This window comes from Procambarus clarkii, chromosome 66 (genome assembly GCF_040958095.1).
Source record: "Procambarus clarkii isolate CNS0578487 chromosome 66, FALCON_Pclarkii_2.0, whole genome shotgun sequence".
Lineage (NCBI taxonomy): Eukaryota > Metazoa > Arthropoda > Malacostraca > Decapoda > Cambaridae > Procambarus > Procambarus clarkii.
The window spans coordinates 10,462,270-10,476,097 of NC_091215.1; the positions used below are offsets into that span (position 1 = coordinate 10,462,270).

At 43.0% G+C, this 13,828-nt stretch overlaps 1 protein-coding gene across 1 annotated transcript in view; it reads left to right on the plus strand.

The window, feature by feature from the left end:
- LOC123769303 (UDP-glycosyltransferase UGT5-like) overlaps positions 1–13,828 on the plus strand; it is a 189,043-nt gene that overhangs the window by 127,324 nt on the left and 47,891 nt on the right. The gene's annotated exons all lie outside the window — the stretch shown is intronic.

Consider the following 13,828-nt stretch of genomic DNA (forward strand, 5'->3'; position numbering starts at 1 on the left):
AAGATAGGTTAGGTTAGGTGAGGTAGGGTTGGTTAGGTTCGGTTATATATCTACGTTAATTTTAACTCCAATAAAAATAAATTGACCTCATACATAATGAAATGGGTAGCTTTCTCAGCCTACTATGCAAGGCCCGATTTGCCTAATAAGCCAAGTTTTCATGAATTAATGTTTTTTCGACAACCTAACCTACCTAACCTAACCTAACCTAACTTTTTCGGCTACCTAACCTAACCTAACCTATAAAGATAGGTTAGGTTAGGTGAGGTAGGGTTGGTTAGGTTCGGTCATATATCTACGTTAATTTTAACTCCAATAAAAATAAATTGACCTCATACATAATGAAATGGGTAGCTTTCTCAGCCTACTATGCAAGGCCCGATTTGCCTAATAAGCCAAGTTTTCATGAATTAATTGTTTTTCGGCAACCTAACCTACCTAACCTAACCTAACCTAACTTTTTCGGCTACCTAACCTAACCTAACCTATAAAGATAGGTTAGGTTAGGTTAGATAGGGTTGGTTAGGTTCGGTCATATATCTACGTTAATTTTAACTCCAATAAAAAAAAATTGACCTCATACATAATGAAATGGGTAGCTTTATCATTTCATAAGAAAAAAAATTAGATAAAATATATTAATTCAGGAAAACTTGGCTTATTAGGCAAATCGGGCCTTGCATAGTAGGCTGAGAAGTGCGTTCTGGCTACTAGGTACGACCTATAAATATATATATATATATATATATATATATATATATATATATATATATATATATATATATATATATATATATATATTTATATATATATATATATATATATATGTCGTACCTAGTAGCCAGAACTCACTTCTCAGCCTACTATGCAAGGCCTGATTTGCCTAATAAGCCAAGTTTTCATGAATTAATGTTTTTTCGTCGACCTAACCGACCTAACCTAACCTAACCTAGCTTTTTTTGGCTACCTAACCTAACCTTACCTATATATATAGGTTAGGTTAGGTTAGGTAGGGTTGGTTAGGTTCGGTCATATATCTACGTTAATTTTAACTCCAATAAAAAAAAATTGACCTCATACATAGAGAAAAGTGTTGCTTTATCATTTCATAAGAAAAAAATTTTAGTAAATATATTAATTCAGGAAAACTTGGCTTATTAGGCAAATCGGGCCTTGAATAGTAGGCTGAGAAGTGAGTTCTGGCTACTAGGTACGACATATATATATATATATATATATATATATATATATATATATATATATATATGCGAACAAGCCTGAATGGTCCCCAGGACATATGCAACTGAAAACTCACACCCCAGAAGTGACTCGAACCCATACTCCCAGAAGCAACGCATCTGGTATGTACAAGACGCCTTAATCCACTTGACCATCACGACCGGACATAATGAGGTGATAGCCGAGGCTATTTGAACCACCCCACCGCCGGCACTCGGATAGTTATCTTGGGCATAGCATTTTACCAAATCACCTCATTCTTTGGGGCAACACGTGAGGAACACAAATGCGAACAAGCCTGAATGGTCCCCAGGACATATGCAACTGAAAACTCACACCCCAGAAGTGACTCGAACCCATACTCCCAGAAGCAACGCATCTGGTATGTACAAGACGCCTTAATCCACTTGACCATCACGACCGGACATAATGAGGTGATAGCCGAGGCTATTTGAACCACCCCACCGCCGGCACTCGGATAGTTATCTTGGGCATAGCATTTTACCAAATCACCTCATTCTTTGGGGCAACACGTGAGGAACACAAATGCTTCTGGGAGTATGGGTTCGAGTCACTTCTGGGGTGTGAGTTTTCAGTTGCATATGTCCTGGGGACCATTCAGGCTTGTTCGCATTTGTGTTCCTCACGTGTTGCCCCAAAGAATGAGGTGATTTGGTAAAATGCTATGCCCAAGATAACTATCCGAGTGCCGGCGGTGGGGTGGTTCAAATAGCCTCGGCTATCACCTCATTATGTCCGGTCGTGATGGTCAAGTGGATTAAGGCGTCTTGTACATACCAGATGCGTTGCTTCTGGGAGTATGGGTTCGAGTCACTTCTGGGGTGTGAGTTTTCAGTTATATATATATATATATATGTCATACATAATGGAATGGGTAGCTTTTTCATTTCATAAGAAAAAAATTTGAGAAAATATATTAATTCAGGAAAACTTGGCTTATTAGGCAAATCGGGCCTTGCATAATAGGCTGAGAAGTGCGTTCTGGCTACTAGGTACGACATATATATATATATATATATATATATATATATATATATATATATATATATATATATATATATATATATATATTAGGGGTACCACCTCTGGTGCAATTGCAGGGACCCACATCCTCGAAGAAGAAAACAAAGAGCATTCAGAGAAGATTTTGTGGATTCTCACTGAATACTTTATTCTTTTCTTCTCCTACCACCCCTATTATTTTTTTGTATGTTTTGTTTTATTTTATTGCAATGCTACAATTTACAGAGAACACACACACACACACACACAAATATATAACAATTAAGCAATCAGCGTTCGAAGACCTCGTCCAGCTCCTCGGAGGTTGGGTGCGTATGCAGGATACAGCACGCATTTCCCCTCTGAACTGCGACACTGAGGCCCTGGAACAGAAAACTGGCTGCTCGTGGGTCTCTAGTTTTCCCAATGAGTTCCTCACCAACCTCCTTTAAAAACTTGAGTGCACATTTACCCCAGGCGCCTAGAGTCTCTGAGCCTATCGGCACGAACCTGTAACAACGTTCTAGGTCTCTGTACTTGTGGATTTTCTGGGTCTCCCTGAAGGTGCCTGCCCCACTTCCCTCCGCTGAGCTGTAACGTAAATAGGTATCAGCCAATGTAGATGCACAGGTGTAATCCCATACGACCTGTTTACCTTCCCTCCATGGCTGCAGGGTGACTTACTCTGGGCGTTTTTGGCTGTTGTCATGTCTGCACAACTGGGGTTCCCTTTGTGCTGGACACCCAGCTGTAGCCAAACTTCTCTTGATTATGTCATTGACTGCTTCGTGTCTGGCAATCTTTCCCTGTGTCTTACGACAGATGAGACCATGGCTGCCGTATTGGTCTGCCCGTGCATAGCCGCAAACACACCGGTGTTCGGTGGAGATAGGGGCGGCAAGGCGCAGAGCAACACCAATACTTAGGGCCCGATGGTCCAGGCGGGTGCCCAAGGCGGAATTAGGGACTGTCAACAGGAAGTCCCCAGCATGGGGGGCTTGCACAGCTTGGAGACGCGCTCTGTCCTTCTGAGAAACTGAGTCCAGCAATGCTTTAGCGATGTTCTCCACTATGGGGCTATCCCATTTGGCCTGTTTACCGTCGTTTGGAAAAGTTGGTCGAGTGTGTGAATTGGCAAGAGTGTCCCACTGACTAGCTCCTTCCACAAATTTGGGATCACGAATCCCAATGGAGTTCCTTAGGTATTTTGGTAGTATTTCATTCAGTAATTCACTTGTAGCACTGGTCGAGGATAAGAAGGCTAGCAATGCTAACTGTGTCGCCTTGCGAATACCTATACCCCGAGCCTAACTGGGAGCGTTGCTTGGTCCCACTGGTCATCTTGCAGGGAGAGGTTTAACACTTTCGTAGTTACTACGGAGTGAGTCTTTAGGAGTGAGTCGTATTCCGTTAATTTTGGGCTGTCAAAGGAAGGAGCACACCTGAGGAAATAGGTAAGTCTGGGTAAGGCCAAGCACCTTGTAAGAAGGTACAAAGCATCGTGAGCATCCAAAGCCCCTATTCGCGCCTCCATCCTCCTCCGGTCTTTAAGCTTTTCTTCGAGGACTACCTCAATGGCGTTCGAGCCCAGAGGTGCCCCTAGCAGCACACTGTCGGTGGGAGCAATCTCTTGGGCTCCTGGCAATAAGATTTATACTGCATCTATGATTGGTTGGCTGGATGAGATGATTTCACACTTTGATGGATTTAGTGTAAGGCCTAACTCCTCTCCCCTAGATTTCACTAGCTGAAGATCTCCTAGCAGGGATTCCTGTGTCCCTGCCAGGGTGCCATCGTCCAGGAACCAGATGTTGAATTCGCTGGACAACCTGCTTGTGACCTCCTTAGCTGCCATGCAGAAAAGAAAATGGGCAAAGAGGAATATATATATATATATATATATATATATATATATATATATATATATATATATATATATCACTAAGAACTCTTTGACCCGGCCAGGATTCGAACCCATGCCGTCCAGGATCACCCGTAAACGTACACAGTACCGTGACCACTGCACCAATGATCGTCATAAGGATTGGTCAGTCTTGGCGCTGAGTTTAAGTTTTAAAAAATTTAAGTTTTCATTGAATAAAAAAACACATCAGCAATGTTTTTTACCTTGCTTTATTTCTCTTTTATTCAAAGTAAAAATTAATGGATAAGATTTGAAAACAACATATAGACGGACTATACTGGTTTACCTTAAAATGATATTGGGACGAATAAAGTATTAAGAGTGGTACATATTCTGTAGGGAACATAACCTCCCACATAGGGTTGATGTAGTCTAACCCCTTAATGTTCCTGTTAACATGAGACGGGGCTAGGAGAGACAACCGCTGATTAGACGATGACAGCAAATCCAGGACGTCGAAGGCTAAATAGACAAATGTCACACACGGCGCTAAACACCTCAAGGTTGTCTTGCCCATCGTCATCATCGGAGTCAAGGCCAGACGGTCTGAAACTGAGTGACTGTCTAAGAGGGAACATATAGGACTTAACATGTTGATCCTAGCAAAATTGAAACCGGTTATTTCAATAATGCGTAAGCCAGTTAGAGAGAAGCAGTGAGTTGGCAGATATAAAAACGAGGGGTGTAAATACCTGCTTCAAACTAATGTTTAATGTTCGAGTGAGCCTTGAACTGAAACTCGATAAATGACTTGTACTCAGTGATGATGAACAAGTCAATTTTAAAATATAATATCAGGTCTATGATTTTCCACCTTACATTATGTTACGTTGTGTCTTACAAGGTCTTAAACAGTCACACAGTAAAAAAATGAGCGAACGATGTTTGCATGTTGGTCACGTTACGTTACGTTAGGTACACATGCTTTACATTTCAAAATTATATTTTTTTGGAAGGCAGAACGCTGATTTTCCATGTTACGTTACATTGTGCGTATGTTACAAGGACTAAAACAGACACACTGTGAAATTTATATATAGAATAAGATTGAAGACAAGCTTACGACACTCGCTACTCTTAAAAACAAGCTATTTTGGGAGAAAATGAGGATTGCACGTTGGTCACGTTACGTTACGAGGTGTAAAACACACAGTAGCATGTTGGTTACGTTTCGTTACAAAGTGTGAAACACACAGTAACATTGATTTTGATTTGTTATGATAATAAGATTGAAAACCACCTTACGACACTTGTTACTCTTAAAAATTTTATTTGGGCAAAGAATGATGTTATCATGTTGGTCACGTTACGTTACAAGGTTACAAGGGTAAGAGAGAAGGGATGCCAAAAATCGTCATTAGTCTTCCATCCTCTGGTGAGGATGTGTGTGGAATGGGTTGGCATTTGTGTTTATTCCGATGGAGGCCTGTCAGTCTTCCTTCGGTTAATGTAATGTTTTAAGTCTCCAAAGATAATGGTGTGTTTGTGAACTGGGTCATTACTTTTGTATTATTTCTGGTCATATGTAAAGACTTTTACACAGAACAACCGGCCTATCTATTCCTATGTAGTTAATGGCTATCAACTGAAAGTATTTTAAAACTAAAAACCAAGTTCCTCTGTTAAAAAAACACACACCGACTTTCCATTGAGAATTACTAAGGTGAAAATCAGACACCTGCTGGATTGAGCGTTAATGGGAGGATGAGAGAAGGGTGGTGCTGTGTGACAAATCAGCGATAAGGAGAGACAAGACTGATCTATCAATCATCGTTAAATTGTTCCGCTGAATAAGCTGAATTGAGATGTGTAGAATCTTAAAAACTTACGTTACTTGGAAAAAAAATACTTTTCCCAACTACTGGTGTGTTGAGTAAAAAGGTAAACAGACTAAGGGTTATTGAAATGACGTGTGATTGACGAGAGGGGAGGTGTCGCCGGATGTGTGGGTAGGCAACCTGTTATGAGAGCATGCCCGCGCGTCGACTACAACCAAGAGTTTAACCTCTGCTGTGGTTACCTTGAGGTGGGGTGACAAAGAGAGACAGACAGACTGACAGACAGGGCTAATGCTGTTGTGTGTTCCAAGGACTACATAATAATATTTATTTGGTGATGGATGTATTGGCATGGGAGATTGAGTAGACATGCATACATTTCATATAATATTTATTTGGACAGCAGAACATCGATTTTCCGCGTTACATGATATTGATTGTGTTACAAGAATTGGAAAACAGTTACACAATACTAATTATTATTGGTGTTGGATGTAGAGGTAAGGAAGATTCCATAGACACACTTACATTCCAAATTATATTTATTTGAACAGCAGAACCTTGATTTTTCGCTGTACGTTACATTGTGGGTGTGTTATAAGGACTAAAAGCTGGGACACGGTACTAATTATTATTGGTGTTGGATGTAGAGGCCATGAGAGATTGTCTAGGCACGCATACATTTCAAATGCTATTTATTTGGAGAGCAGAAAGTTTATTTTCCGCGTTACTTTACATTCAATGCGTTACAAGAACTGAAAAATAGTCACACAGTAATAGAATGATGTTTGCATGTTGGTCCCGTTATGATACGAGGTGAAAACACACTGTAGCATTGATTTGATTTTGTTATAAGAAGACTGAAGACAGTTTTATGACGAGGCTCGTTACTCTTAAAAGATATTTGGGGAAGAATAGAAAACGCTATGTGAACAGTTACATCAAAGGATAACTTGGCTGAGTGACTGAGTGATGTATGTAGGACCTTTAAACTAAGCTTGCTTGAAAGGGGAAAATTTTAACTGTAATGACGAAGAAAAATGCGTAGTAATAATATTAGATTAGTGATAAAAATGTAAACGGACTAACCCGAAACTCTACTTGTTTTTAAATTCTATTCGAATTAACAAATGGTTCTCACAAGATTTTTAAAAAAAACAAACAAAAAAAATATTGAAGACTAGCTTACGACGGACGGGCGTTACTCTTAAGTGTTTAATCTATATAAATAAAAATGGAAATGTTCATTTGTTCAAAATCGCTAATCTCCGGAAGTTCTTCACCGATTGCTTTGAAATTTTCACACAACGTTCCATTCGCATCTGAGCAGGTCTTTATATACATACTAAATAGATGTCACGTCTGTGACGGTAAAAAACATGCTTTTTCCGAAAAACTGTGTTTTTCATGTGTTTTTTATGTAAGGGAAATCTTCGAAGCCTCTTTACCGATTGCTTTGAAATTTTGACACAACGTTGCATTCGAATTGGCGCGTCTTTTTATATGCCTACTGTAAAAATACCACACCTGTGACAGGTAAAAACATTCGTTTTTGAAAAACAGTGCCATCTGTTGCACATAATAGGAACATGCACGCTATAATAAATATGTCACGAATTCCATTTCAATGTTTCCGATTGCATTGATAAATTTTACTTTCATAGATTTCGATTTATTTTAATTTTATTGAATTATTTTGTGTGACATTGTATTGGAACTGAGCTGTGTTGTTTACCATACCATTCATCTCGTAAGTATAAGTATAGATGCCACACCTGTGACAGGTAAAACTATGCTTTTCTTGAAAAACAGCGCCATCTGTTGCATGTAAGAGCATCACACATGCTATACTAAATATGTTACAATTCCTTTTCAATATTTCTGATTGCATTGATAAATTGAATTTTCATAGATTTTGATTTATATTCATTTTGATTTAATTATTTTGTGTGAATTGCGTTGCAATTGAGCTGTGTTGTTTACCATACTGTTCATTTCATGAGTATAATTTATTTTTAATGTTTTCATATTTTCATTTCATTTTTTAACTGTTTTTCTTATACATCAGTGATGGGAACATCAGATAACTTGATGTTCCCAATTTTCTGATGGGAACATCAGACGATTTGTGAAGGCATCGGACGAGGGAGTCGGGAATGGTGGGGATGACGAGTGGACGGAAGTGAGAGATGGTGGGGGAAGACAATAGGACAAGGGAGGGGGTAATGGGGGGGATGGACGAGGAGACGGGGGAGTTTGGGATGGTCGGGACGAGGGGATGGGGAAATGGAGAACGGTGGGGGAGGACAAAGGGACAGGAAAGTGGGGCATGGTGGGAAGGAAGAGGGGATGGTGGACTGGGGACTGGTGGGGAGGACGAGGGGACTTTAGAGTGGGGAATTGTTGGGAGGCCAAGGAGACGGGTGAGGGGGGAATGGTGGGGAGGACTGGGGAACTGGGAAGGCTGCTGTGGCTCAGCAACACATATGCGTTGCTGAGCCACAGCAACGCGTGGCCGGGTACTGCTAGTCTATATATCAACCCGTTCTCGCAAATTAATAAGTCAATATTGACTTATTAGTTGCGTGCATAGGTGACATACTAAACATAATAGTTTCCCTTGAAAAGCTTCATAGAAAACACCGACCTTACCTAACCTATTTAGTATGTTAAAATAGGCATCTTATAGCTTCGTAATTACAATTGTTACTTAACCTATTTTAGGTATAGGTTAGGCAATAATTGTAATTACGAAGCAATAAGATGCTTATCTTAACATACTAAGTAGGTTAGGTAAGGTCGGTGTTTTCTATGAAGCTTTTCAAGGGAAACTATTATGTTAAGTATGTCACCTATGCACATATTTAATAAGTCAATATTGACTTATTAAATTTGCGAGAACGGGTTGTATATATATATAAATGGAAATCTTCGTTTGTTCAAAATCGCTAATCTCCGAAAGTTCTTCACCAATTGCTTTGAAATTTTCACACAACGCTCCATTCGCATCCGAGTGGGTTTTTATATACATACTATACAGATGTCACGTCTGTGACGGGAAAAAAACATTTTTTTTTTTAACAACTGTGTTTTTCCATGTGTTTTTCATGCAAGGGAAATCTTCGAAACCACTTTACTGATTTCTTTGAAATTTTGACACAACGTTGCATTCGAATAATAAAGGGGACGGAAGTTGGGGATGGTGGGGTCGAGGGGACAGGGGAGTGGAGAATGGTGGGGAGGATAAGGGGACAGTGGAGTGGGGGATGGTGGGGAAGACGAGAGGATGGGGAAGGGGGGGAGGGAATTGTAGGGAGAACGAGGGGACGGGGGGAGTGGGAGATTGTAGGGAAGACGAGTGGACGGTTGAATGGGAAATGGTTAGGAGGACGAGGACACGGTAGAGTGGGGATGGGGGAGGTGGGGGATTGGTGGGGAGGACCGGGAATGCGGGAGTTGGGAATGGTTAGGAGGATGAAGAGACGGGAGAGTGGGGAATGGTTAGGAGGACGAGGACACGAAGTGGAGTAGGGTATGGTGGGGAGGACAAAGCGATGGGGGAGGGGAGAATTGGTTGGGAGGACGAGGCGATGCGGGAGAGGGGAATGATTGGGAGGCTGAGGGGACGGGGAGAGGGAAATGGTGGGGAGGACTGGCAGGCTGGGGAAGGTTGCTGTGACTCAGCAACACACATGCGCTGCCGAGCAACAGCAACGCGTGGTTGGGTACAGCTAGTAAAGAATGAAAATTGTATATAAAGGGTTTATGCCTTTAACTACTTTTTGTTGTTGTTATGTATACCGAGAAAAGAGTGTAAGTGTCAACCTGAGGGGTGAGAAGTAAAAGAAGCATGCTAACTGTTGGGGGGAAGGGGTATGTAGGAGCAGGTATGGTGTGGGGTATTGTGGCCATTAACCCAGTCACGCGACAGACATCAAGAGGTGCAGTGCTCGAACACTCGCTGCCCGCACCCTAAGTGATGCCATTTAGTTGATTTTTTTATAAGAAATGGAAGACTGGTAGACCCCTTTAAAGATGTAAAATGTTTCCCTCATTCAATAAACTCTTGCTGACTTTGACGGAGTTTACTGAATGATGCTGGCACTGATTTGATTTGATTTGATTTGATGGAAACAAAATTGAAGACATCTAGACACCTTTTAAGATGTAAAATGTTTCCCTCATTCAGTAAACGCTTACTGACTTTGACTGACTTTACTGAGTGATGCTAAATGCTATTTAGATGCTGGGACTGATTTAATTTGATTTGATAATAAGAAAATTGAAGACTGGTAGACACCTTTTAAGATGTAAAAACTTTAAACTAACTATAAAATGTGTCCCACATTCAATAAAACGCTTACTGACTTTACCTGAGTGACTGCTTTTACTGTGTTTACTGACTAATGAAAAATGCTATTTAGATGCCTGGTAGTGATTTGATTTGATTTGATTTGATAGAAGAAAATTATAGACTGGTATACGATGAGGCTCGTTACTCAGAGTACAAGCCAAATTAAAAGATCTATACCTCAGGCTATAGTCAATATTTGATATGAATACATAGACAGGCATGTAAGCCCCTCAAACTCTGAGAGGGGCAAGTAAACGGAGCTGAATGCTAGGTGGGAAGTAATGTGGTCATTTACCTCACTCAATCAGATGACAAACATCAAGGAGGACGTGTGACACAAGGGGGCCATGTGCTACTTATGTGAATATTCGCACCACAATATAATGTTTAAGTTCTGCCGGTTTTGAGATAGGACAGACTATCCTTTCAAGACCACAAGACCGATCAAACGATCTGCCCGCCCAAACGCTCTCCCACTATGTGCTGGTATGTGCTTCCTATACATCTCTGAGGGGTGTCAAGTGGTTGCGGGGGGGGGGGTGGAGAGGGAGGGGGGCGGGCATGACTGGGTACAGTTGAGGCTGATGATGACATTCACTACAGTCGTGCCTAGGCCTTCAAAGAGGTGACCAGCCATGTGGCATGTGCCCATGTGCTCACCTAATTGTGCTTGCGGGGGTTGAGCTTTGCCTCTTTGGTCAAGTGGCCATGTGGCCACCACATGACCACATGTGCCCATGTGGTGTGGGCACATGTGGTCATGTGGTGACACTCCACAGGCCACTCCACAGACACATGTGGTGGGTATGTGCCGCCACTCCTTAGTGCTCTGGAAGCAAGGCAGGGGAGGGGAGGTGAGGAGGCCCAGCCGCTTGTTTACATAAAATATTACGCCTCATTGCCTCTCACTCCATTTACCCTCAAGACCCCCTAGCGAGAACACACCCTCAGCTCGGACGTGTAACTAATGTCAGGTGTCACACTCACCCATGAAGACATCGAAAGCCTAGAGACTTTGGGGTAAGAATGATTTTTGGTAAAAAATATTGCCACTTCACTCTCTCTCCTATAACTCAAAGGTACATCCTGCTGCTCCCCACCCTTTAACCACACATCTAAAAATCTCGATCTCCTAGGCTCGTCCCTCCATGGGAGGGGGGTCGCCCTCTTCGTCCTCAATATATCCTATCTACATATTGCTATTTAACTATATATCTCCACAAATATTTAACTATATAACTCCACACCTTTAACTCTACGCCACATATTCTCACTTTTTCTTCTTACAACTACGCAACATGCACACCACCTCCCGTACTTAGTCCATCTACCTCACTATCCCCCTTCTCCATTTCCCCTTTTACCCTCACCAACCCTCAAGTTCCCGGGGGAGGAAATCTGTTGATCACACACACCCCGTCACTTCACTCTCACACACACCGGCCTCATGTGCGAGCATCCCCTCCCCCTTTCTCTCACTGTCACCTTTGTTGATGTACACCTCTTCCATACTTATCACCCCCACACCCTTCTTACCCTTACATACCCCTTTTGCCCCACATGACCCTCAACACCCCCGTGACAATGACCGTGCGACCCCGGAGACCCCCCACACACTTTTGACTATGCCCGAGTTCGATCCTCGGGCTTCGACTCGGGTGCCGCGCACAGTCATGGTTATAATTTACCCTACTAATGTCCTTCCTGTACCACCCTGCGATTGCGCAAGAGAGAGGTGGTCACATCTCATGGGCACTATTTCAACACTGCCATGTCCACCTTCGGCAAGGGGCAGAACAAGACAGCAGATTGGTTCGAGGGCAGTGCAGAGGAACTGTTACCCCTTTAACAGGAAAAAAGACGAGCTCTCTCATCCTACAAGATCCTCCCCTCAGAAAGGAACCTACAGGCCCTCCGTACTACCCACAGAAGAGTTCAACAAACTGCAAGTTGCTGTGCTAAAGATTACTGGCTCCGACTCTGTTCCAGCATCCAAACTGCAGCCACTGTCGGCAACATAAGAGGCATGTACGAAGGGATCAAACAGGCAACAAACCCTACACAAAACAGGACGGCTCCTCTGACGTCAGCCACTGGAGAGATCCTTAAAGACTGTGATCAACAGATGACTTGCTGGGTGGAACATTACTCTGAACTCTACTCCAGAGAGAACTTGGTCAGCATAGAGGCTTTGGATGCAATCAAGTGCCTGCCCATCATGGAAGAACTTGATCTTGAACTGACTGTGGAGGAAGTTGAGAAAGCAGTGGATTCACTTTCTTCAGGGAAGGCCCCAGGAGCCGACGGGATTCCGCCTGAAGTTCTCAAGTGCTATGGTGGAACACTTAAAACTGAGCTTCATGAACTCCTGTGCCAGTGCTGGAGGAAGGGCTCGGTGCCACAAGACATGAGGGATGCAAACATCATCATTCTCTACAAAAATAAAGGTGACAGAAGCGATGTCAACAACTATCGCGGCATCTCCCTCCTCAGCGTCGTCGGCAAACTCTTCGCCAGGGTCCTCTTGGTCAGGCTTCAGATTCTTGCTGAAAGAGTGTACCCTGAATCACAGTGTGGTTTCCGAGCAGAGAGGTCGACCACTGACATGATGTTCTCCCTGAGACAGCTTCAAGAAAAGTGCAGGGAGCAGAGAAAAGCCTTGTACATTGCCTTCATTGACCTTACAAAGGCCTTCGACCTCGTGAGCAGGGACGGACAAGATCTTGGCCAAGATTGACTGCCCACCCACCCTACTCAGCATGATAGAATCGTTCCACAAGGACATGAAGGGAACAGTTGTGTACGATGGCTCAACTTCAGAACCATTCAACATCAACAGGGGTTATACAAGGGTGCGTTCTTGCTCAACCCTGCTCGGCATCTTCTTCGCGATCCTCGTCAAGCATGAATTTGGAACAACCACAGAAGGCATCTATCTCCGTATAAGATCTGATGGAAAGCTTTATAATTTATCCAGACTCCGAGCAAAGACGAAAGTACAGATGCGAATCCTCAGGGAGTTCCTTTTCGCCGACGACGCAGTGATCACCACACACACAGCAGAATGCCTGCAGCAGCTACTCAACTGCTTTGCCACAGCCTGTTCCGCATTCGGCCTGACAATCAGCCTGAAGAAGACACAGGTGATGGGACACGACATCAATGAGCTACCCCTGTATAAACAGCAGACTATGTGCTGGAAGCAGTTCACGAGTTTGTGTACCACGACTCCACAATCTCAGACACCGTTTCCCTGGACACTGAGCTCAACAGGCGTATCGGGATCTATCTCTGGGTAAACTCGGGTACTGGGTCGATCCTAGCACCGGGTACAGGGTCGACCCAAGCACCATGTTGACCCAAGCACCGGGTAGACTTGGATACCGCGTCGACCCAAGCACCGGGTCGACCCTAGCACCGAGTACCGGGTCGACCCAAGCACCAGGTTGACCCAAGCACCAGCTAGACTTGGATACCGGGTCTACCCAAGCCACGGGTAGACTCGGGTAC